This window comes from Adiantum capillus-veneris, chromosome 17 (genome assembly GCF_014529385.1).
Source record: "Adiantum capillus-veneris isolate H3 chromosome 17, ASM1452938v2, whole genome shotgun sequence".
Lineage (NCBI taxonomy): Eukaryota > Viridiplantae > Streptophyta > Polypodiopsida > Polypodiales > Pteridaceae > Adiantum > Adiantum capillus-veneris.
The window spans coordinates 28,159,206-28,183,702 of NC_140947.1; the positions used below are offsets into that span (position 1 = coordinate 28,159,206).

The 24,497-nt window shown below is 47.4% G+C and overlaps 1 protein-coding gene and 1 pseudogene across 6 annotated transcripts in view; one reads left to right on the forward strand and one right to left on the reverse strand.

Moving 5' to 3' along the window:
- Positions 1-24,497, forward strand: part of LOC147436976 (protein DETOXIFICATION 46, chloroplastic-like) — a 177,621-nt gene that overhangs the window by 68,798 nt on the left and 84,326 nt on the right. The gene's annotated exons all lie outside the window — the stretch shown is intronic.
- On the reverse strand, positions 15,552-17,657 carry LOC147436977 (uncharacterized; annotated as a pseudogene).

The window sequence follows — 24,497 nt, forward strand, 5'->3', positions numbered from 1 at the left end:
CGTTGCTCCCCTCACTGATTGTAGAAGCCCTCATCTCACCGTGTCGGTATTGGGGCGGCAATTCTCAGGAGTGATAGTGGATGGTGGATCTGACATTAACGTGATGCCCGAGTTCACTATGTTAGCTCTAGGTCTATAGCCTACTCGCCTGCTCCTTTCTTAGTTACATTGGCCGACGAGCGGACAGTCTACCAATGTGCCTCTGTAGCAGGTACAAGACTTTACTTTTAACTTGGATTTTGTTGTGGTTCGTCTTCCCCAGGTTGAGCGCGGATTTCCCTTGCTCATTGGTAGACCATGGCTGCGACACACTAAAGCACTTCATGAATGGGGAAACGATGCCATGTTGATACGTACTCCTGGCTCCCTGATGCAACCCATTCGCTTAGAAGGAGGCATGGATCCCGTTGTGCAACAAGTTTCCTTGTCAATGGAAACCAACCTTGAACAAGAACAGCCTACTACACGTGAAGGGTCAGACAAAGATCTGCTAGAGTCGTTGGAAGCTACCAAGTCTACGCCTTGTTATGGACTATCTATTCAACCTTTGCCTGAGGTCACACCCTTTTGCTGTGTTCCTACCGTAACCCAATGATCCACTTAAGCCAACAACTAGCGTAGAAGTCATAGAAGTTGATTGCTCAGTTGACCCTTTACTAAAAGCATTCACACTGGGGAAGCTCGCAAAGGAGCGCAGTAGGAGAACCGCTGCCGGTACAACTCAAGTGTATCTGTATCTATTGCTTTTGTCTTCTGTTTCCTACCCATCCCCTATCCACCTCCCTACACCCCCAACCTATACACCTCTCTCTTGCCCTCGCCTTACCCACCCCCTCAACACTCACTCGCCCCTACCCACACCCTCTCTCTCCCTCACCCCTAACCACCATTTTTTCCCCTCTCCCCTACCCACCCCTTTCCCCCCCTCGCCCTACCCAACCCCTGTCTCCCCCTCGCCCTTGCCCACCCCCTCAACTTACCCTCGCCCCTACCCACCCCCTCCCTCCCTCCTCGCCCCTACCCATCCCCTACCCTCGCCCCTACCCACCCCTCGCCCCTCTCCACCCCTAGTGTCCTCGCCCCTACCCATCCCTACCCTCGCCCCTACTCACCCCCTCCCTCCCTCATCGCCCCTACCCACCCCTCGCCCCTCTCCACCCCTAGTGCTCTCGCCCCTACCTAGTGCCCTCGCCCCTACCCACACCCTCTCCTCCTCTCGTCCATACCTACCCCCTCTCGCCCCTACCCTCCTTCTACCACCCCTTCTCTCTTCCCTCACCCTATTCACTCCCTAGAACACTATCCACCCCCTCAACCATCCATGTTAGAAGTAGTTGCTACAAGCAAATTCAAGTCAATTACTTGCTCTTTTGGCTGCAGTTACACTAGCGTCGTGACTTGGTTCATCTTGGTCAATCTTCAGTTTCTACCTTCTAGACAACTTACCACATTGAGGCGGGGTTATTGCTTCTTCAACATATCTTGCAAAGATCTACATTGCTTCATTGATACCCTCCCTTTAGGAACTCAAAATCTTCTCCAAACATCACCTTCTTCAGTCAAAGTGTTGTGCGTGTTTCCTGCTTGCTTCACTGTTCTCTCTAGTTTCAATGTTCTCTCTCACCGGGACGGTGAGTGGTCTTGTGGCGGGAAACCTGTAGCAGGGCTACAATGTCACTTTCACAGGACACACAGTTAGTACAGTTGGTCTGGTCTGGTTCACAGTGGACGGACTATCTGGGCTGGGCAGTAACACGTGGCAGGGATATGGACGGTGGTCTAGTGGACATCTTGGCCAGGTCACCACCACCACTCAGTTTGGAGATAGACTTAGATGGCTGACATTTATGAGCCGTTAGTGGCTCTTTATGGTTGGACATATGAGTAGTAGTTGTGGGTCATCACAATCATCTTCTTCATATATGGTCCAACGTCGTCGTCTAGAGTAGAGAGTCTATACACACAGCACGTCTGCACCATCCCTACACATCTGAGCCTCAACACCCCCATTGTACCCGTGAGTTCTGGGTTGGAGCTAAGTGTGCTGCCACGCCAGAGTCTGTATCGGTTCCTTTGAGATAATCGAGTCCATATGTTCTGGTCTGTTGCTGTGTCTTTGGGTTGATTTGCTGTTATCTATTGTTCCTGTGTTTTCACTTTGTTTTGAGTGAGATGTCACGCACATTGCACTGAGGAGCACCCACTTTAGAGAGCACGCCAAACTATCCGCGCTACAAGTATATAATAACCTTATCTATGAAACCTACTTAAATTCACTTGTATCTTAAAGGAGTGATGACCTTCATGATTACAAGTTTAAGTTGAACTTAAAAAGAACCAAAATACACCTTATACCTGGATAAACATGATTTCATGATTACTTTGCACGATGGTTTAAGTTAAAAAGGTTGTAAGTTGGACATGGATAACAATTGATATAGTCCGTTGACACTTGTAAAACGTATTCAAGGCTAACGTATGTGTTGTCTTGTTTGCATGGATGCAGGTGAGGACTGTATCCTTTCTTGAAATTTTTTTGGCTTAATTGATGTCCGTCCCTTGTGTACGAGACTCTTGCCACTATATGGAACAATCAATACAGATTACTCTATGTATATGAACATTGGGATGAGGTCTCATTCTTCTAGCTATGCACAATAATAATTCTAAGACTGAGTTTTTTTGGTGTTACCATGGTCTCTTGTTTGAAGCCAGTTGTCTTTTGAACTTTTATGTTCTTTTGTGTATATTTATTAAAATAAAAGAGAAACACACACCGTTTTTTTTTGGTAATCTTTGTGATTAATTTGCAAGTGGGAAATCTCAAGGCGAGGAAACCCCACAGAAAGGATCATATACAAAAGCACGAACACAAAAGTGTTCATGTGTGAAAGAGGGCTAAAAGCATTCATAGAAAAGATGATGCATCTCTGAGGTGATATCACCAACTCCCTAGGCAAAACGTAAAGATTGCCTAACGGAAAGCTTGAAAAACTAAAAGGAATCTGCGTCAAAGCGAAGGGACATGCAGCCGTTACGTTGACACCATAGGGTCCAAAAAGCCCAAAATCTGACCCACATAAAGAAGACCGCAAATGGCTATAAGGAGGATTGGAGAATGTCAAAAGCCCAAAAGCTTTTGTGGAAGACCATAGAGGGGATATGAAGCCGTATACAAGCTGCTATGCGGCAAAGAAAACCTCTAGTAATACAACAATCCCAAAGCAGGTGACTAACAGTCTCTTCCGCAATCTAGCAATGAAGACAATGAGAAGAGATATATGATGTGCATTGAGAAAAGAGCCCACCGAGAGAACTCCAAGCAAGCATTGCTAGAGAAACAATCACTCCTTCAATGAAAAGTGGCTCTTCTAGAGAGCAAAGAGTGGCTTCTTCTACTAGGTATCAGACTTGTGCATTGACCATAGGGCATTACAATGCTCAACAAGCCAGGACCGTGGTAGAAGAGGAGCATAAACTGAACTAGTAGAGATAGCCTCAAAGGGTGTGTCCGGGAAAAACCAATCAAGACATGCGAGCACCATCAATCAAAGGCGGAATGGGCAAAAAGTCAACCAGCATATGCTGAAGCTCTCTCTCAAGCTGATGGTAATGCATACCCAATCCATAATGTCGAGTAGCAAGGGGAAACTGAAAAGTGTAGCCAGTCTCCTCAACCATATCACCAACTACTCGAAGGCCACGACAAGAGAGAAAGTATGCATAGCGAGGCGAACGGTCGACCAAAGTAAGAGAGATTGCCTTTCTCCAATGAAAACTCTCCAATCGAAGCGAATTCCCTTCCCGTTGCTGTCGACCATGCCATGATAAATGAACTGTGACATCTTTCCAAGTAGAAATCAACGTAGAAGTAACAGGGCATCCAAGTATGTGTCCTTCCATCTTGCCAAACACGACCTCCTAGAGAGGTGGTTGCCAATGACCAAAGGAGAAAGTAACAACATGCCAACACAAGCAGGCAAGCATAAGAGCCGAATGCTAAGTTTGTTGTACAAGAGTGGGCAACAAAATAGCTTTTGTAGCAGAAACATGCCGATGCAAGTCCAAGATATTGTGACAGCCAAAGCACTTGGGAGTGCAAAGTTTCCCCATCGACATCAAATGCAGGCTTTTTTTGTGAGCATGAGTTCAGAGACAAAATTGATGACATAAGAGAAGCAAGACAATGGCGTGGCCAATGCAACAATGGCAAATAGAACCGAACATAAGCCATCAAGATACTTTGAACAATTCGCAAGCGAACATGTAAAGGCCATGTGGATAATTTCCTGCAATTTAACAGTGAAGCGCTGCATAACCTAATCTACTTTTTGAATGTAAATTACATTCCATCCAATTGGATACCCCAAATGCTTGGCAATCACATTCGGAGGAACAATTTCTCGTGGTCACAACAGATCATGCCAATCGCAAGAATTTGTGGAAATTGACTCAAGACTTTGTGGAAATTGACTCAAGAATTTGTGGAAATTGTGAAGAATAAACGATATTGGCTAATTTAGGACCGAACCCAAGACACCGCATCGTAGCAGCAATGTAGTCTCACTGCACAGTGCCAAAAGTCTTTTCAATGTCAACTTGCATAACAAGTACATCGTGTTGCGTGTACTTTGCATATTCCATGTCAATTATAACATTAGCCAAGTTGTCAGTGTTTGGCGACGTGGTATGAAACCATAGTGAGCCTGATGAATTCTTGTAAGAAGGTGATCTTTAATTGGGTTTACCAACAACTTAGTCAATATCTTATAAACTACAAGCATCAAAGTAATTGGCCGCCAATGAGAAAATTGCTTACAAAGTGCTTGCTTAGGCAACAATTTAAGCAAAGCCTCTTTCCATGATACTAGCAAGTCTTGTTTCTCCCATGCCACATTCATCATGAAAAGAAAAGGCTCTTTAAGAGTCTCCCAAAAGGAGAGGAAGAACTCCACAATAAGCCAATCCTAGCCAGGGGATCACCGACGGCCCAATGCAAGCAACAAACAATGCAATTCAAAATCAGTGAAAGGTTCCTCAAGGCATTGTGCATTCTGAGAAGGAATGATTGACAAATTGCTGTAGATGGTTGACCAAACTGCTATCTATAATGCGAGGCCATGGCATCAGCAAGCTACTGTTTGGATGATGTCCAAGCGCCTGAAGGAAGCTTTACCCGCTTAATGTTATGAGAAACCCTCATGTGATGCAGCTTAAAAAATTGTTTCGAAGCACAACCTTTATCCATAAAAGCGTGTTGACGAGCAAGTACTTGCCATTTGTCAATCTTCCGCTTGTCATTAAGTTGTATACATACTCTAGCTTCATACAACCCCGACAATTCAGAGTCAAATAACGACCACGAGTCAGCCAATTCCTGCAATTGTTAACAAATCTGCTTGGCATCATTAATATTGCCTTGAATTCGACGCATGTATTGTTTACCATAATCCTAAATAGCACATTGCACTTTCATAACAAAACAAAACCAAGCAACATCAAGATCAAGATGCACATGAGCAAGCAAAGGGGGGATACGTCCAAAAATCATATCTCGAAAGGCCTCATGAGTAAGATAAGCATTGTTAATATACAACAGACACTTTCGAGAAAGAGGTCTATCACAAAGAGATTGTACAAATTCAATAAAAAAGGGTGATGATCCGATAGTTGCAAAGTGTAATCCATTCTCATATTGCATACAAAATCAACGTATTGCTGTGATTTGAGTACATACCATTTATCGAGCCATGTGCGATATGAGTAATGAGCAGCATGTTGAAAAGAAAATCCTGAGACATCAGGATACAAATAATGCCATAAATCAAGCATTTGTGCAGAAGCGAGGAGATGATCCCATGCTTGTCTCTCCACGAGCAACATGTGTGAATTGCTTGTGGTGCTACCATGCATATCAGTAGTATTGTTAAAATCACCACAAAGGAGTGCATTAAAGGTCCATGGATAAGAAGAGATGTCTCACCATAAGGTGGCCCTTTGCCCAGAGGATCTTTATGCATAGATGCCTCCAATTTTATAAATCTGACCATTCAACAAACATTGCACAATCATCCCCAGCAACCATGTGGGTCATTGCTCATGAGAACTCGCTGAAGCTCATGCCGAACCATCATAAAAACTCTGGAATAACCATGCAAGCTAGCATATGCAATCCAACAACCTGCAAAATAGGAACACTAACTAGCAAACTCGTGCTGATTGTGTTCTTGCAAAAAAACTATATCTGTCCTACATGTATTTACATGGTGCCATGCTAGCCACCATTTATCAAGGTTACATAACCCACGCACATTGTACGAGATGCATCTAATGCGATTATGCATGGGAAATCATGTGTACAAGTGGCAAAAGAACATAAGGAATTAGGTAGACGTGTCCATGTGCATGGCTTCCTCCACCACATTTGTGCTAGAGCCAATCCATTGATTCAATGCAAATAAGTTTCCACAGAATTTTTATGCGAGGTGGAAGCCTCACCAATGAGTACATCTCTATAAGAATGCATCGCTTTTTCCCATGCGTCCATCAATGTGCGATTATCATTACATGAAAGTTGCTTGAATGATGCATTCTTATTAGCATTGACAAGTGGAACATAGTTATGAGAGGAGGGTGGAGTGCGAATCTTCATTGTCTTTTGAGGCACCTCCCAAGCGCTAGAATCATTGGACCCCACCTTCTTACCCTTCACAACATCGCCATTACGAGGAACCATGGATTGGGAAGGCTTGGCTTTCCCTTTTTCCACATCCAGAGCTACAATAAAAATTGAGCCTCTATTTTGCTTAGCCTCACCGACAGGTTTGCCGTAGTCACACGAGCAGATGACGAAACTGTTGAAGGAGGGGGCTGCAAACTGGGTTCAGGGCATTCAGATTGCATGTGCCCAAATTTACCACATCGGAAACATGAATTTACAAACTTGCCCCAATTGAGTTTGAATGGGCGCTTGCCCACCCACGGGTCCCCGAATCAACCATAATGCCTTTTGGGGTAGGTTTATCAGTATCCCATAGAATGCAAAACCTGTTGGTATTCGCATTCAATTTCCGGGGGTAGATAACCTTTCCAAGCTGTGTGACCAACAACAATAGAAAGTGTCTCCACGTGCGAGGGAAGTCCACTATTTCAACCACACCGGGCATTATGACGAATAAGACTTTGATAATCTCACACACACACACACACACACACACACACACACACACACACACACACACACACACACACACACACACACACACACATGCACATACGCTCTCTCTCACACACTCACACACACACTTTTTTTTGTAAATCTGATTTGATTAATTTACCAGTGGGAAACCTCAAAGCGAGGAAAACCCACCAAAAAGATCATATACAAGGGAGAGAACACAACTGTGTTCTGCGATGTAAAATCGCTAAAAGCAAACATAGAAGAGTTGCAAGATTTCTAGGGATATGTCCCCATTGTCAAAGGCAAAATGTAACGATTGCCTCAATGAAATCTTGAAGGATGGAAAAGGATCCACCTCTCAACGGTGAAACATACGGAGATTGCGATGGTGCCACAGAGACCACGGCGACCAAAATCTAACCCATGCGAAAAAGATGGCAGAATGTTGGAGAGAAGTCGCAAGAATGCCAAGAAGCATAAATCTGTTGGGCAGAAATCGCATCTATAGGAGTGTCCCATAAAGTCCAATCCTGCATACGACAACCAATTGCTAGTGGCGGAATAGGGAGGAAATCAGCCAGCATACGCTGAAGCAGGCTCCAAATCTGATGATAATGCATGCCCAACCCAAAGCATGTTGCTGCCTGAGAAAAAGTAAGCAAATTCCCAGATGAATCCACCACATCATCCACTGTGCATACTCCACGACCAGAGAGGAAGTAGGCTTGACGAGGCGATTGATCAACCTGGGTAATAGAGAACACCTTACTCCAATGAATGCTTTCCAATCGCAAGGAATTCACATCTGCTTGCTGCCTGCCATGCCAGTAGAGATGATTCGTAACATCTTTCCAAGCGGAAAGCAAGGTAGAGGTGAATAAGCAACCAGGAACATAACCATTCATCTTGCCAAACACTATCTCCCAAAGGGAAGTCTGCCAACGACCAAAAGCGGGAGTGGTAGCGTGCCGACATAAATCAGCAACCATAACTGTCCATGGCTGAGATTGCCGCACAAGAGTTGGTAATAACATTGCCTTCCTAGCCAATGCATGGCACCGAAGGTCCAAAATATTCAGGCCCCCAAGACGCTTCGGAGTGCAAAGCTTCTGCATTGCTAACAAACGGAGGCCTTTCTTATGAGAACTAGTGCACCACAAGTGAGATACAATTTTAGACATCAGCAATGAGAGTTGAGAGTGAGGCCAGTGCAACAACGGCAAGTAAAATTGAACATACGCCATCATGATACTTTGCACAATACGAAGTCAAACATGTAGCGGCCATGTAGACAGTTTCCAATAGTGCAACTTGACATTCAATCGTTGCATAACCCAATCAATTTGCTGTGAATTGGTTACATGCCAGTCGATAGGGTATCCTAAGTGCCTGACCACCACATGCGGATCAAGGATCTCACCAGGCCACAGAAGATGATGCCAGTCACAAACCGCCAGAGGCAAGAGTTTGGATTTGTGAAAGTTAACCTTAAGGCCTGCTGCCAGGCCAAATGTATCCAATGCCTGCATAATTTCATGCACGTCACCCTGGTTATTACGAGGCATGAACAATGAATCGTCAGCATAGGCCTGCCCTGCAAAGTCTTTGCCATTCGGTAGTTGCAACCCATGAAGACGACCGAGTGAAATCAAATGATCCAAATACAGCAACAAGGGGTGGGTGGCAACGGCATACAACAAAGAGCTAAGCGGGCAACCCTGTCTCACAGAGCATCCAAGAGGCCAAGGTTCTGTCAACTCCCCATCAAGGAGACCTGAAGATGTACTGCGAGCATACAAGAAGTATACCACATTGACCATCTTGGGACCAAATCCAAGGGCCTGCATCGTGGCAGCAATGAAATCCCATTGAACCGTATCGAAAGCCTTCTCAATGTCTACTTGCATCACAAGTACATCTTGTTGGGTATACTTTGCATATTCCATTCCAATCAGTACATTAGCCAAATTATCCAAAATTTGGTGACGAGGAATAAAGCCATAGTGCACAGAATGGATACCAGCCATAAGAGGTTCCTTGATGCGGTTCACAATGATTTTAGCCAAGATTTTATAAATAACCGGCATAAGGGTTATCCGCCGCCAGTGCGAGAACTTCTCACAAAGCGCTTGTTTGGGCAGTAACTTCAGCAAACCCTCTTTCCAAGACATCGGCAAGCACTGCTTCGCCCATGCAATGTTCATCATGTAAAGCAAAGGTTCTTTCAGAGGCTCCCAAAAGGAGATAAAAAATACCACAGTGAGCCCATCCCAACCGGGGGAACGCCATCTACCAAGAGCAAGCAATGCCGAGTGCAATTCATTTTCTGTAAAATCCGCCTCCAAGGCCAAAGCATCATGAGGCAAGACAATGGCATGCACGGTAGATAGCAAAAGATGACGTGCATTAACAACTTCAGCAGATGCCGTGGGGGGGGTGGCGAAAACATTCCTAAAATGTGACACCATGGCATCCGCAAGCTCACGCTTTGAGGTTGTTCAAGCTCTAGGTCGGAACATGACCCGCTTAATAGTTTGAGAAGCCCTTGAATGATGCAAGTGCTTAAAAAACTGTTTCGAAGCACATCCCTTGTCCACAAAAGCTCGATGGGAGCACGAGTCTGCCATTTGACCAATTTTCGTTTATCATTATGCTGCAGACTCACTCTGGCGTGACAAAGGTCTGTCAATTCACTTTTTGACAACAGACGTGCGTCAGCTATGAGTTGGAGCTGTTGATACATATATTTCGCCTCCTCAACATCGCTGCGTAATTGAAAATGTAGTGCTTTCCATAGTCCTGAATTACACTTTGCACTCTTGCAACAAAGCGAACCCAAGCAAAATCAGGATCAAGATACATTTGAGCAACCAAGGGGGGAATAACATCATAAATCATTCCGCGGAATGCCTCATGTGAAAGATAAGCATTGTTGATGTGCAACAGGCGTTTCTTGGAAAGAGGCTGATCAGAGTGTAGTTGCCCATAGCGCAACAACATCACAACAGGAGCATGATCAGATAAAAGCAAAGAATGGTCTATTCGCATTTCGCATACAAACTCATTAAATTGTTGCATGCCGAGGACATACCAACGGTCTAATCTTGCACGATATGTAGAAAAGGCATTATGTTGAAATGTGTATCCCGAAACATTAGGATGCAAGAGAGTCCACAAGTCCAACATCTGTGTGCATGCAACAAGATTTTCCCATGCCTGCAATTCTATGCTCAGCATGTGGGAATGTCCTGTGGTATCATCCAAAAAAGCGGGTGCATTGTCAAAGTCACCACAAAGCAAGGCATTGGATAGCCATGGATAAGAAGATATCTCATGCCACAAAGTAGCTCGTTGTCCCGAGGCTGTATACGCATATACTCCACCAAATTCATAAATCTGACCATTGATCGTGCATTGGACCACCATCCAACGACCCTCTGGATCATTATACGCCAGAACTGGCTGTAGCTCATGCCTAACCATAATCAAAACACCAGAAAAATCCGACAAATTAGCATATGCTATCCAGTATCCTGCAAAGTAGGAGCATTGCCCAGCATAATCATGCTGATTGTGTTCTTGCAAAATCACAATGTCTGCCATACATGTTAATCTCCATTTGTTCGGGTTACATAACCCACGCACATAGTGCCAGGTTAATCTCCATTTGTTCGGGTTACATAACCCACGCACATTATATGAAATGCATTTGACACAACTATGCATTGAAAACATATGTACAGAGGAAAGTAAAGGGAGGGACTAGGTTGACGTGCCCATAAGCACATCAACATCAACAGCCCGCGACTCAACCACAGTACTCTGCAAGCCAGTCTTAGCAGCAAAAGGGCTTGCAAGTGATTGAGAATTACCATGAACCACAGCATCTCTGTAAGAGTGCACCACCTTATTGCATGCATCCGCAAGAGTGCGATTATCATTACAGGGAAGAGGTTTCTGCCCCGCAGATTTCACTTCGGGAGGTACATAATTACGAGAGGAAGGCTGTGAACGCATCTTAACAGTTTTCTTGGGAGTCACCCAAGGAGATCCATCCGTCGAATCCACCTTTTTTCCTTTGTTTTTGGTTTCAGGAGTAGACGCAAACTTTCCTTTACCCTGAGGATCGGAGGGAACAGCAGGTTTGACCTTGCCTTTTTCCATAGATAAAATGTCAGGCAACACAGAAGCCGCAACAGCGGTAGATCTGGAGTGAGGGACTTCCCTCTCAGTAGAAACCACAAGCTGAGGAACAACTGAAGGAGGGGGTTCAAAATAGGCTCAGAACATTCAGATTGCATGTGTCCAAATTTCCCCACAACGAAAACATGAATTTGCAAATTTTCCCCATCTGAGCTACACACACACACACTCTCACAATCCCCCCCCCCCCCCCCAACACACAAACACAAAAGTGGTGGGTGCCTTGGAAGGAAGAGATGGATGCTATCACAGTGTGGAGAAAATTTTTCATAGTCACTAGCATTTGATAGAAGTTTCGAGTGCTTCTTTTCAACATTGCTTTTCAAGACTCGTTTGTGTGTTTTAGGTTTTGAGCATTGACCTTTTTATAATCATGGAGAGCACTCACATGCTTAGTTAAGGCCTCTAATCATAGTCATGATAAATCGACATGCTAATTCAAAGTGGAGAGATGAAGAAAATCTTTCATTGGCTTTTGACCTAACATAACTCTTGATCCAATATGTAGTCCTCTAAACAAAGAAACAACCTTTTTGTTAATTGAAATTAATTACAACCGGCCCGTAGGGCGGTAGACTTTGGCTTTCACCCGAAACTTTACTTTAGACTTTAGGACACAAAGAAACTTTGCAAATAAAAACATGTAACGGGAATTGACACTTCAAACACACACGGCTTGGAAGCTAGAGCGCTACCAAGTAGACGCCGACACCCTATAGGTCTCAAAGATTGGCACCCCTTTTGGAATTTCTTTATTCAAAGAGGGAATAAAACTGGCGATTCCGAGCTATCGTGCATAATCCGGGCTGAAAGTGACCTATTTTGGCCCGATTTCAGCAGCATAACTATATCAGGACGCTTCACAGACAGTATCTGATACCGGCCTGTTCAATCCAAAAAGGGCGGTAGACTTTACTTCAAACCTTGATTTAGCTTTCACCCATTATTAGTCGTCTATTATACCTGCGCTATAGTGACACAAGAGAGGGGAATGGGATACAGATGCTAGAATGCACCTGTATGAGAAGACGGACACCAGATTGGCCCCTAACTTAGGCGCCCCTTTCGGTATTTCTTTATTGTTCAAAAGAGGGAATAAACGCTGTGGTTCCTACAAGCTGCCCCGCACAAACTCGGCTGAATTTCCACTGTTCCAGCTCGATTTCGGCAGCATAACTGTACTAGAACCCTTCACAGTCAGTATTCCCACGCATTGACTGACTTTCCCGACGCATACGGGCACTTTGCAAAACCTGGCGAGAATCTGCAGCACGCTGAATTCTCTGTTTTCAGCCCTGAAAATGCGCCAGATCACCTGTACAGCGGTCCCCTTGCGTCCCCGAACCTCCTGGGGGTATTAGGGTCCGTTTAGGGCCAAAACCCTAAACCTGCAAAAATACACAGCACGCTGTAATTTACTGTTTCGGGCTCCGTTTTGCGTGCCGGTCGCATCCGTAGCAAGTCCTCGAGCTCCCGCACCTGTAGGGCTACTTGCCCTTTGCATCGGACGAGATTTCTGGCGTGAAACCTCTCCGAATTCACCTGTACCTGCGGGGGGATTAGCCGCTAGCTAATCCAGTACCTGTGCAAGAGGCTCTTGCCTCGGCAATCGCGCATGAACCCACACAACTGTACATTGGTCAAATGAAAAGCCCACTAGAGGGGCATAACATACTGCCAAAGGGGAGAGAGAGGGCAGTGCGTAGCGTGCAGGGCATCACTCCTGGCACCGCACTGTGCATAAGAGGGAAAGCAAGCACTCTATAGCTCTTAACCTGTGACAAAAGCTGCAAATGAGCCTCTCCCAGCTTAAAATTCAGCGCCACTTCTTGTTGCATGAGGCAAGTGCACCAGAATGTGCCACTTGGCACATTTACAAGCATTTTCCCGTTTCGGGGTTGCCGCCTAAAAATATCCCAACCGGTTGCCCAGTTGACTTCACGGCAGAGTAAGAAAATGTTCCCCTTGTCATTCCGGAGGTAATGACGTCAACACATTTTCAAGTCCCAAAATAGCAGTTCCCTAAATTTTAGGAGATGCTGCCATTGTATCTTTCTAGGTCATCCGACCCTCTTTCTACACTCTGGCCACATCCAGAACTGAAATGTAGCCTCTGTAGCAAAGGATTCCACTTTGGCTAGTCAATGACCCCACTTGGCTAACCATAGTCCTTGTCCAACCTTAGTGCTCTCTTGCCCTCAGGCCTGGACTCCCTCTGGACAGTTCCACACTAGCTATGCAATGCAGGGCAGTTAGATTTCCCGAGGGGTGTTTCCAAAAAGTGAAAGTAAATAGATAATAAGAAAGAAATCAACAAAAAGGATAGATAGTAGTCACATGCTGGTGACATACCCCCCTCTTGAAATCTCAAACGTCCTCGTTTGCATCTATGTCGTACATGCTTACTGTCAACACTGATGTATTCAACACCTCGTCGACACATATACGACACATACATGCTCATTGTCAACCCTGGTGTATTCAACACCTCGTCGACTCATGTATTGCCTGCGTGTGAACCCTGTCCCAATGACATAGTGGTAGCTTCGCACTCTGCCATTGCTTTGAGTCACTAACTTTCCAATGACAAAATGGTAGCTGCACATTTTGCCACTGTCTTATAGTACACGTTGGATCCCGTAACACTTTCGAGCATACCCAAACCGACAGTTTAAGAATGCAGTTACACATGTACTGTTCAATAGAAGCAATCATTGTATCCTTGACAAACTGACAAGAAATACTCACTTCTATAGCACTAACCAAACTTTTGGACATTCCATAAGAGCAATTGCCAAACTGACAATCTGTACAGCTCTAACATTCATGTAACAGGTATTTCATTTGAGCTCACTTTAAATACCATGTACATCATTTGTTTCAGAAGCCATTGTCACACTGACAATCCATGTAGCTTTGAAACTCAAGGGGTCAAGGTAGGTTGCAAATCGAAGGCTTCAAGGTAAAGTGATAACACAGTTGGTGACTCTGCAAGTTCACCTTCTTCCATCCACTTAGCATCCATTGGTGGATAGTTTCTGAACTTTACTAAGTAACGCCTAGCAACCTTGCCTTTCACTTTCCTTTCTTTGTGTGCCAAAATCTGTTCAGGGACCAAGATCTCGTCAAGTTCCTCGACTTCCGGCTGATCTTCAGCTGGCATATCTTCTGGCACATCACCCACATAGGGTCTGAGAAGACTCACATGAAACGCATTGTGAATCTTCCAATTGTCAGGCAATTTCAGCCTATATGCAACATCACTGATTATGTCGCACACTTGAAAAGGCCCATAGTAACGCATGTTGAGCTTTGGAAACAGTCTTTCCTTGCCCTTCATCTTCTTTAACCTTGCCTTTTCAAAGCGTAAAAGCACCCAATCACCAAGTGAATATACCACTTCACGACGGTGACGATCAGCTGCTTTCTTTTGCTTTGCCCGAGTCCTTTCTAAGGCCACTTTGACCTTCTTGTACATTTCATCCATGTCCTGAACATACTTATCTGCTTCAAATATCTTGTCCTTTGTATGCAGTATGGGAGGAACTTTTTTGCCACCTTCAACTATCTCAAAAGGTGCCTTGCCAGTTGATGAATGCACTGTATTATTGTATGCATACTCCACCAATGGCAAATACTGCTCCCACTTTCCTTTATGCTCTGACACATAGCACTTCAGCAGATCTAGGACGGTAGAATTTGCCTCTTCTGACTGCCCATCTGTTTGAGGATGAAATGACGAAGAGAATTTGAGCGTTGTGCCCATATTCTCAAACAAGCCTCTCCAGAACAAGCTTGTCATGCGTGGATCACGGTTGCTAACAATCAACTGTGGCATGCCATGATACTTGAAAATATTGCTCATAAACAAGTGTGCCATCTGATCTGGCTTTATCTTCTTCCTGACAGGAATAAAATGAGCCTGTTTGCTGAATCTGCAAATAATGGTCCAAATACCATAGTTTCCTCTCTCGGAAGGGCGTGTGCGACACCGCACACGTTGGTGTGGTGATCAATCATCTTCGTCAAAGGGCAAAAAGTAATGATGTACAAGTGAAAAGTGGATAAGTAGAGTTTAGCATATATGGGACAATGTCAAATGACAAAAGTACAAAATATGACTCAGAAAGGGAATGACTCAAGAGTCAAGACTCAAGACTCAAGAGGTCTACATGTTGGCCCATGGTGCCAACTGAATGACAACTGGCTCTGCAAAGTCCATTTGCTCCAAAAGATCATCCTCAAGTGGTGTTGTCTCAATCTCTTTCACTGCATCTATCTTTGCCTCTGGGATAAGATCATCCTCTGCAAGTGCCCACTCCGCGAAATCATCACTTTGGTGTGACTTGGAAAGCATCTTCAAATTTGATGAGACATATATGAGATCATTGGCTCTCTGCACATGAAGACGATTCCTCTTCTTTGAGGCAACATGAGCATACACACTCCAAAGTTGCTCCAAGCAACTCATAGTGCATGCTTGGCTAAGAATGCGAATAGCCAAATCCTGTAAAACCATCCAATCCCGCCCCAAACTCCTCCCACCAAAGAGCACTCCCCATCTCAAAGCGAGCTGCTTGTGCATCGGGCATGTGACAAATTTCTCCCTTTCCATTCTTGTAGACATTGATTTGCCTCCGAATCTCGGTCCTTTCCTTTGGGTCGGACACAAGGCGCACAAGGATGGTTTGCCAACCATTCATCACCTCTTTGTCCTTCCATTGGTTCCCTTGTTGGAATTGTGGATTCACTACATAAGCCGCCACATGAAGAGGAGAATGGTAAGCATTCCACCTTGACACACAATTCTTGGATGTCCTCGTACCTATATTATACATAGTATATGGCACATGCACAAGGCTTGAATCAAGATTCAAAAAAAACTCAAGAGAGTAAACTTGTAAAGCATAGGGAAAAGTGACTCGTGACTATCTATCAGGGTCGGTAACAAGTTTTTCAAGAGAGGCAATCATGGTGCCATGGCCTCACATATCTTGCCGATGCAAGGTTTAATGGAACCCAACACTCGCAAGAGGTGGATGATAGGATTCACCATTTTGGAGATTGTCTTTAGTTCCTCCCACCATTCCGGCATATCGGCCCGTGCTTGGCATGCCACTCCATTGACACTTTTTGACTCGGGCATTGCCACGAACTCATCACTAATAAAGAGTCCCCTCAATGCCCCACTCTACACACTCAAGCGATGGAGCATAATGAAGTTGAAGGCGAAGCGAGTCTCCGAGTATTTGAGAAGAGCTAGCTTTGACCTCTTTGAAAATTCAGCCCTCACCTATTTAGAAAATTCAACATTAAAAATGAGAATTGGCATTGCATATTGAAATTAGATTCAAATTGAAATGAGATTGGTTAACACTTAATGGTTACCTTTTGATGATTGTTGACAAAAGTCACCATTGTATTTGCATGCTCAATGACGGGGGAAATCCATTCCAAGGCACCTATATCTTTGAGAAGATTGTTGAGGCAATGAGCCATGCAATATGTGACCATGGTTTTTGGATAACGGGATTCAATGATGGCTCCGGTGGCACGATTACTATTTTCTCCATCGATGATGACGGCAATGACATCACGCTTTCCCACCTTCTCAATGGTAAGCGTCCACTCGGATTCAAGTACTTGCGCACTCTTCCCGGTCCCCGATGCATCATGGGAATCAAATACATCTCCCCCCGAGAATATGCCACCATGCCATCAATGGAGCGACGATGAGTATCACTCCAGCTATCCACAATGAGGGATACCCCATTCTTCTTCCATGAAGCCCTTGTGGATGCACATGCTATCTCCACCATCATCTTCTCCCGATCAAGAAGAGTGCTGCGCAAGCTCTCCGAAGAGGGAGGGACATATGTGGGTCCAAACACTCCGATCTTCCGTGCCATTTCTTTAAAATATGGAGACCTTTTGTCAAAAAAAAAAGTGTACATTAGTGATATACATTGTACAAACTAAAGATTAAAGCTTAAGCCTTATAAGTTATAGTCTATAGAGCTTACCGTGCCGCATTGAAAGCAATATGGTCGTGGTAGAAAAATCTTGCCACGGCCACATCTACCTCCTCTTTCAAGGCCGGTTTCCAACTCTCTCCAAGAGTTGCTTGCCGCTTGGGTGGATGAGAATGAGGGAAAGATGACGATGAAGGGTTGCTAGACAGTGTAGGTGGGCGGTCGCTATCGGTGCCGGTTGATGCACAAAATGATGCCGAAGAAGGAGATGCCGATGCTCGCATGAAAGCCGCTGTGGCCATCTGCCTCGGATTCACCGTGCGACGCTTGGTGCTATTCTTCTTGGCCTCTTTGACATCCTCAAGAGTCTTCTCAAGGTGTAGGAGCTTTTGCTTCTCCTCATCCGAGATGGTTTAGTAAAATTGAACTTGATGCCCTTTTTCGTGAAGGAAGTGTGCGTGCACCTTCCTCACGGAACCATTGTGTTCGTAGCCACAACGACGACACTTCCATGGCTTGCTTCCACCTCCAACACCGGACTTGGAAGTAATCACCTCACTCCACCATATCCATGTGAAGTTGGCGGAGGAAGGAATTGAGAAGCCGCGGCGGGGCCGGAGGGAGGAGAAGGAGGAGGGCTTAGAGCGTCGGATCCATCTTGAGATGCCATACATGATAGTTATTAGAGAAAGCTCGCTACTCGAATAGAAGGAGAGAGGGGTAGGCTTCAAGGAATCAAGCCTCAAGGCTCCACAATTTTGACTTCGAGAGGAGGAAAGATGGGAGAGAGCAAATTTCCAGCTGAGGTGGCTTGGTTTGACTCTCTAGAGGCTCTGGTGCTGCCAAGTGTCCACTATGCCTCTTTTGAGTATTTTTCTAGTACCCGCTGACTTATAAGTGTAGCGAGGAGGCCTAAATGACTTTAAACTGAGCCTAGACACCCTTTTACTGCTGGGATTCTAGTGTCGGTCAACCCGACCAACTCGTGGCGACAAGGCCTTCCCGTCTGCGGGTGAAACTCTCGGCCATCGGCCGTTTCACAGTTGTATGGCCGGCCATTTGCAACTTCAAAAAGAGGGTCCCAAAATCTAAATAAAAATCATCGGAAAGAAACCAACAACTAAGGTTAGCATTTGTCACGTCCTTGTGACAGTAATTAGCAGTTGCCACGTCCTTGTGACATTAACTCTATGATAGTGTCACTATCCCATTTTGTGTTGAGTGAGTTGGGGATATCAAGGAGGTTGATGGGGAGGTTAGAGAAAAGTGGTGGGTGCTTTGAAGGAAGAGGTGGACGATATCACATTGTGGAGGAGAAAGAAGTGGACATCAAGGAGGTTGACGGGGAGGTTAGAGAATAGGAGATTACAAAGTGTTCGGCCAAAACTGTTGAGGTTCAGAGATAGAGGCAAGGAAAGTTGGATGGGTGGGCTGGCCACGCCCACCACTGCCGCCCCCGCCCGCTGCTGCCATCGCTCCCGCTGCCACCCCCCCCCCCCCGCCGCGGGGAACCGCTTTGGTCCTCTTGAGCAGGAGGAGGTCCCTGCTCCAGCCCACACCCCAGCTTCACCCTCGACAGCCTCTCCCCCCCCCAGAGTTCCCCCCCTCTTCCTCATCCTCCCCCCCGCCTTCTGCCCCCATCACCTCTTCACCTCGTCCCTCTACCTCTGTCGCCCCCTCTCGTCCCTCTTCTCCACCACTTCCCCCAGCTCCTTCTCCCCCCCCTCCTACTCCAGTTCCACAGTCGATGACCTAGGGGGCAGGGCCTTCTCCGGCGGCTAGAAGATCTCTTGGCAGCGCCTTCGCCACGACTCGCCTAGCGAGAGAGGGTCAGCCTTTCTTACGGCCCCCTCTGCAGATACAGACATCTTCCCTGGCAGCTATCCCTCGTGGTCTGACGAGCATTGACATCCGGCGCTGCTGGGACTTCTTCGACTACGGCTTCACTCGTTTTCTCGGCGATCCCTCTGTAGACCATAAGGCAGCCTGCTTCAAGGTCCATGCTCTGTTCCTTGCCGCTACGGGGACAAAGGCCTTGGACTCAGCAGTTGGTTTCTCCTTCCCCCTTTGCGGCAGGGCCGAGACAGAGTGGACTCTCGACTCCGTGTTGGGATGGTTGCATACACAGGTCCTAGAGTTCTCTCACCACATGGGAGAACTTGGAGTTATAGACATGCTACAGACTTTGTGGCCATTGGCCAAGTTTGCGGTGACACCCCCAGACTCAGCAGGATGTAGGCACATCGTGGTTTACTTCTTTGTTGATACGCAGTGTTTGCCATGCTATGTATACATTCATGAGGACTCCTGGACAGAGGAGGTTGCTGTACGCACGGCTCGCTCTGCTTGGGCTTGGGCTAGAGGACGCTCGGATGCGAATTACTCCCCATCCAAGCCAGCCTCGAAGATAGCCCGTCTAGCTGCTGCGGCAGCATTTGTTCTCTCTCGCTCCCCATGAGGATCATCTCATGGAACGTGCAGGGACTAGGTGGGCCCCAGTTTTAGCGACAGCGGGGCCGATTGCGTCAGGAGCTTCAGCGTTGCCTTGTGGGAGGAGAGATTGATCTCCTTATGCTTCAGGAGCACCATCTCTGTGAGAGCCGCACTCGGCGATGTGGTCAGCTTTTGCGTGGACGAATTGATACCTTTTAGTCAGCTGCTCTTGGACCTGGAGGCATCCAGGTTGGGGTATGTATGACTATTGCGGACTCATTGTAGCAGGCCATTGTGGGCAGAGGGATTATTGTGCCTGGCAGGGCTCAGTGGATTACTATGTAGGTTCAGGGTGGCCTTGTGGGTTTCCTGAACATCTATGCGCCCAATGTGGCGAGTGCTCGTGCAGAGTTTTGGTCACAGATTGTTGAGTCTCTGCCGCAGACAGATCATTGGTGCATAGGAGGGGACTTCAACATGTTGGAGGACCCTTCTGACAGGATTGGTGGCAACCATGCTACTGTGCATGGAGTCGAGTTGGCAGCTTGGGATCGGTTGTGTATGACTCTGAGGGTCTCGGATACATGGCAGCACTCTGGTTTTGTGAGGCCGCCAGACAATCTTGCCTTCTCTAGATCGGACCGCAGAGTGGGAGGAGTGAATCTATCGCGGATAGATCGCTTCTACACTAGTGACCACTTCAGTGACTTGGGAGGATCAATGGGCATCCTGGGAGGGACCTCCTTCTCGGACCATGCACCAGTGATCCTCACAGTGGCAGACAGGCAGAGGAGTGGGAGCACGATGCTCCGCATCCCAGAGAGGGTCTTGTTGGACTCAGCACTCAGAGAGAGGGTAGAGGCTCTCTGGACAGAGGGCATGGACAGACAGGATTCTCCTGCTGACAGAGTGGCCTCAGGCCTAGCTCAGATTAGCCATTTCTTTCTTCAGGAGTCTCTGGCTCGCCGGGCTGCAGCGACAGAGGCTGAGCAGCGTCTCAAACGGGGCATTGCTTCATTACAGAGGATGCAGGAGCAGCATCCAGACAGTCCTTGGTTGGAGGAGCAGTTACAACAGGCTCGACAGGAGCTTGCTAGCACAGAGGAGAGGTGACATGAGTTTGCTTTCCACTGACAGGCATCTCAGTGGACTCAGGTGGGTGACAGAGTGACTGGTGCTTTCCTTGAGACAATGGGACCTCGACACTCGCATGCCAAGGTCAGTCAGTTGAGGAAGCCGGATGGGTCAGTTGCTTGTGAGCCCGAGGATATGCGTGTAGTTGCTACTGACCTCTACCGTGAGTTACTGTCTGCAGAGCCACAGTCAGAGCGGCAGGATGCATGCAGGGAGCAGGTTTGGGCACAGATGCCTTGTCTTGTGACTGAGGAGATGCGTCAGAGGCTAGAGATGCCACTTCAGCTTGAGGAGCTGCACACGGCTGTTAGGGCCCTCCCCCGTGGTAGCTGTCCAGGTGAGGATGGGTTGACTCCCAGCTTTTTCTTGGAGTACTGGGACCTTCTTGGCCCAGATTTCTGTAGTGCTTTTCAGTACACTTTGCACAGAGGAGTGATGCCTGACAGCATGAGTGAGGGCCTGATCTACCTCATTCCCAAGAAGGGTGGCTCCTTGGATGAGATTCGACAGTGACGCCCCATCACCATCCTCAAGTCAGCCTACAAAATTCTTGCCAAGGCTCTGAGTTTGAGGATTGAGCCACTTTTAGAGAGCATCTTTGCTTTTGGGAGGCTTCTGCCCTGGCGCGGCTCCGTGGTGAGGACCTCGTGATTCTTCTTCTCGATTTTGAGAAGGCATACGACAGAGTTGACTGGGACTTTCTAGAGGGCACTCTATGCAGGATGGACTTCTCAGATACTTTGATCAAAGGGGTGTCAACCCTGTACAGACAGGCTCACAGTCAGGTACTTTTGGCAGGAGGTAGAGGTGATCGCTTCATGCTTACACGCTCGGTCGGACACGGCTGTCCTCTTGCCCCCTTTCTCTTTCTGTTCTATGCGGAGGCGATGAGCAGATTTTTGGTGTCACAGCAGGTTGGTCTACGGGGCTTAGCACTCCCTATTCGGGTAGATGAGCTACTGGATGCTGAGTTTGCCGATGACTCAGCCTTGTACTTAGATGGCTAGGAGGCCAATCTTCACAGATGTGTGCAGGCTTGGAGACCTTCTGTTGTGCATCGGGGGCACTGATCAACTGGAGAAAGACTGTGGCTTTCTCGTTGGTAGTGCTCCTGTGCCAGATTGGATGCCAGGAGAGGGCTTCAGGTGGATTCCCCCTAGGACTGCAGTTCGGTACTTGGGTTGTTAGGTTGGTTTGGACTTGTCTCCCGAGCAGCAGATTGCTCCCCTTCCTGTCTATCTGGAGAAAGTTGTTACATTGGAGCTTTGCACGACTTTCTCTGGCTGGTAGAGTAGTAGTTGCCAACCAGGTGTTGTTGGCGACTATGTGGTACATCATTTCTTGCTGGATCTTCTCGAGTTCTTGTATCAGCCAGGTAGAGAGGCTGATCAGGAAGTTCCTTTGGTCAGGTCGTGACACTCAGATAGCCCGAGCCAAGGTGGCTTGGCAGGTCATCACGCTTCCTTGTTCTCAGGGAGGGCTTGGGATCATTGATCAAGCTCAGCAGAGCAGAAGCCCTTCTTGGTTAGTTCATAGTCAGAGGACTTCTACCAGGTGAGGAGCCCTGGAGGGAGTTCTTGCTACAGCGGCTTCGTGCGAGGGTGCCTCAGTCAGGAGGCCCTTGGCAACCTTCGACTAGATGGATCTTTGCAGAGATGCGTAGAGTTGGTCTGAGCAGGAGAGTGGAGGACCGCTTCTCTGTGAGTTTGCTTCGATCTTGGTAGCTCTTACGGCGTGGCTTGGAGCAGAGACAGCCGACCTGCACGGAGGAGGGCCTACGGCAGCCCCTCGTTTGGAACCCCATGGTTAGCACTCAGAGAGGCCAGCTGGTTGGTAGTCGGCCTCATGTTTCCTGGGGTCCCATGGCAGCAGGTCTAGCGCGCTCTCGTGGTGACTGGCTAGAGTTCACAGGTTTGTCAGAGGAGGTGCAGGGGTTCCAGCTATACAGGGCATGAGAGCGGTGCAGAGCATGTGTTAGGACATCTCAGAGTCAGTTCCAGCTGAGTGGCTCACGCCTCTCGAGCCAGTAGCACCCCGGTGGATGGGAGCCTTCACACGACTGGAGGTTCTCATCTCAGTCAGGGCCTGCTCAGAGACTGTCCCAGCCCTGTTCTTCGAGCTTCAGGGTGGGGGACGACTACAGCGAGTTGCAGTAGAGGCCCCGCAGGTAGCAGAGTGCTGTTTTCAGAGGATCCGAGTAGTGGGCATCTGTGGGAGGACCTGCGTCATAGACCCTGACCCAACAGCTCTTGAGACTGGACATTGGAGACTATGGGCCTGGGAGTGTTGTCCACTGGCACGAGTACAATGGGATCCTGGTGAGTGGCTATGGAGGGACCCCTTCTCTTCTGCAGACCACCGAGGAGTCCCTTTCTTCCAGTACACTGTTCGACTGGGACGTCATATACTAGCAGCACAGAGAGAGGCCCGCCCCGCTGCAGCACGTCATTGGCAGGAGGAGGGTCTCACAGTCGAGTTCTTGGCAGCCTTTTGGGAGAGGTTGTGGGACTCCAGACAGCCGGCGTGTCATCTTGTTTCAGTGGCTGGTCGCACACAGAGCTACAACAGTAGGGAGCTGGCTAGTGCATAGTGGTCTCTCGGCCGCATCTGTAGCTTGTGACCACTTGGTGGAGAGTGAGTGTCACTGTCTTTGGGAGTGTCCCTCGGCCTAGCAGGTGTGGCCACCAGTTCTTCGGCTGATGCCTGCTCTCTCCACGGCTTGACAGTACACTTGGGGGGTAGCTGCTTGGTCCACTCTCACGGGCCCGGCACTTCAGTTTGACTTATCTTCCACCAGCAGGATGATAGTGATGCAGGGGGGGCGACCTACACTCCAGCCTGCTACAGAGCTTACTCCAATGGAGTGGTGCAGTGAGAGAGAGGAGTGTCGGGAGCTCATCAGTGGCGTGACACTCTGGTTCATCTGGCGGGCCTGCTGTTTCCGCATCTTTGAGGCTCGCCCTGTGCCACCAGCAGAGATTGTTCGTGACTTTTGGCTAGAGCTGATCCATGCTCTCAGAGGACAGCTTGAGGGACTACAGGGCAGCTCCGACCGCATTCGGGAGCGCCGCGAGGCTTTCCTTCGACTCTGGTGCCCTGGGCCTTTCTACACCATTGTCCAGGGTGTGCTCAGATGGCACTACCGTCCACGTGTGTGGCTCTTCCCTCCTCCCATCTCTTGATTTGGCCTCATTGTATATATGCTGTTTTTTCATTGGGAGAGTCTCCCCATCATGTTTGTTGTAACCCTCTCTTGCAGAGGTGGTTGTAGCCCTATGGGCAGTTTTCATTAACTAATAGAAGGATCTTTTTCTCCGGGAAAAAAAAAAAAGTTGGATGGGTGGAATGTTGTTTGGAAGAGAGTGAAGCAAGAGGGAAAAGAAGAGCACCACCATGATGAATGTAACCTTAGAGGAGGAAAAGCCCAAGAGCTCAATGCATGGGTAATGGGGATGGTGGAGGCTAAGGGAGCCTTACCTAAACAAGATGCAATGGATTTATGCAAGACACAAGGTTACTCTCAAGAGAGTAAGCCATTTGCCAGAGCATGGAGGGTAGGAAGGGAGGTAAACAAG